The 1,986-nt window shown below is 55.3% G+C and overlaps 1 protein-coding gene across 3 annotated transcripts in view; it reads right to left on the reverse strand.

Moving 5' to 3' along the window:
- Positions 1-1,774, reverse strand: part of LOC101569577 (glycine N-acyltransferase-like) — a 38,969-nt gene extending 37,195 nt beyond the window's left edge. Inside the window, exon 1 of one of the 3 annotated variants that reach the window (XM_023706113.1) lies at positions 1,695-1,774. The gene's annotated coding sequence lies outside the window, so the exon portion shown is untranslated. The remainder of the gene's footprint in view (positions 1-1,694) is intronic. The other 2 variants (XM_023706116.1, XM_023706115.1) reach the window with 2 other exon arrangements.
- Between the last annotated feature and the right edge of the window lie 212 nt (positions 1,775-1,986).

Genomic DNA, 1,986 nt, shown 5'->3' on the forward strand with positions numbered 1-1,986 from the left:
CTTTTTTATTTTTTATTTTTGTATTTTAGGGAAGGGTCTATAGGGTGTTCAGGGTCTCACTACTAGATCAGACTCGTAACGATCTTCCTGTTTATAGCCTCCCAACAACTGGGATTACAGGCACGAGCCACCATGCCCAGTCTCAATTGCAGTCTCAGCACACCCTGGAGGCGGGGCCCGCACAGCAGGCCTGGGAAGAAACCCCAGCCGCTGTGCCTGCTTGCAGGTGCTTTAATCTGCTGGAGACTCCTTAAAAACAGAAACAAGTATCTATCTTCCTCTTATACTGACTTAAACAAAAGTCTCAAGCACTCTGGCTCTGGCTGCCGTAACAAAAGATCACAGGCCGATGGCTTGAACAACTATCTTCTGCTCTTCTAAAGAGTGGGAGGGCCAATAGCAAGGTGCTTTTCACTCTGAGGCTTCCCGTCGGAGCCCCCTCTCTCAGGGAGGGGAAGGAGACAGAGGAGGAACAGGACTCAGCCCCGTACTTCTCTAAGAAGGATACTAATTCCATCCCTGAAGCCTGGCCCCCACGAATCAATCTAGAATAATCAGAGGCCAACGAAGTTGACAGAAGGGTGTGTGTGAGCATGTGCACGTGCGCGTGTGTGTATGTGCTCAGGTGTGAATGTGTCAGAGTATCTAAAAGAACAGAGAGAGACATACAGGTGGTTGTTGAGCTGAAAGCAAAGCAGGAAGATCAACACAAACCAGGTAGGACCTCAGGGTGACCAGTGAGGGGCCGCGGGGCCCCATGCCCTGGAGGTCAAAGAAAGATCCTGGGGGATGGAGAGTTCCTGTGCGTCAGCAGCATACCAGAACGTGGGAACGCTGGAGGAAGCAGTCCTGACCCCCAACAAATTTTGCGTTATTGCTTTTATGCATGAGAAACGCGAGGCTCCAAGGAGCAAGGCCACTAGCTCCGGGTCGCAGCTAGCAAGAATGACCAGCAGTGGGGTTTGCTGACGGCGTCAACAGTCAGCACCAGAGAGTAACGCGGGTCATCTCACCCTCAAGTCTGTAAAATGATGAACTGCGGGGGGGTGGGGGGCGGGACAGGTCTGGTCGGAAGGGCGACAGGACAGCTCCGGTCGGGCCCCCAGGCTCAGCGCCGCAATGAGAGGCTGCCAACCCGCAGCTGGCCGCGCTGGTCCCAGGACCCTTTGAGGCTGTGTGACCCCTTCCACCCTAGAGTAGATGGAGGCCCTTACAGATGGATCACAAGGTCATGGCCACACCAGGGTGTGGGCTTCTCAGGACGGTCCTCCTGCCATTACACGGAAAACCTTGCAGGCCGCCCCACCCGGGACGCCATTTGGCTAGGAAGCGCAATCAGGCTCCGCTCCTCCTGTGTCCCCGGCCCTCCCAGATGTGGCTTGATGGAGTAACCAGGACGTTCAACCTATGTGGAGTACAGAACTCAATGTAAACATTTTAATCTTTTTTTCTTTACATCAGAGAGCTTAGTTTTGAACTTCTAGCAGCAATTCGAGAAGGGCTCCACATGCATGACGGGGGCCGGGGTGGGGGGATGGGTGAAGCGGCTCACAGGGGCCTGGAAGCGCAGAGAGCCAGGCCGGCGACCACAAAAGGCCTTGGCCTTGGGCTTCTAACACGAGTTAAAACTACCCAAGGAACTGTCCTGGGGCCTTTCAGTTGTTTCTCAACTTAGGAAATAAAAATTGAATTACCTGGATGGAGACACAGACCACCGTAGAGACAGGGGAGGGGTCTCGGTTAACCGCGAGGAAAACACCTTGACCTAAATAAAGCAGCCAGGCCAGCGCAGCCGGGGCCACCGCGGAGCAGGCAAGCTTGCAACAGATCAGCTTGCGTGCTGTGAGTGGCCGGCAAGGGTGTCAATCCTCTCCGGGCCCGCCTCTGGGCCACTCCCCTCTGCAGCTGGCTGGCGCTCTGCCGCCACCTGTAGGTCCTGTGTGGCATGACGCTCAGAACCCCCGAGGGCCGGATTGAGCAGCCCAG

This window comes from Octodon degus, unplaced genomic scaffold (genome assembly GCF_000260255.1).
Source record: "Octodon degus isolate 3935 unplaced genomic scaffold, OctDeg1.0 scaffold00239, whole genome shotgun sequence".
Taxonomy (NCBI): domain Eukaryota; kingdom Metazoa; phylum Chordata; class Mammalia; order Rodentia; family Octodontidae; genus Octodon; species Octodon degus.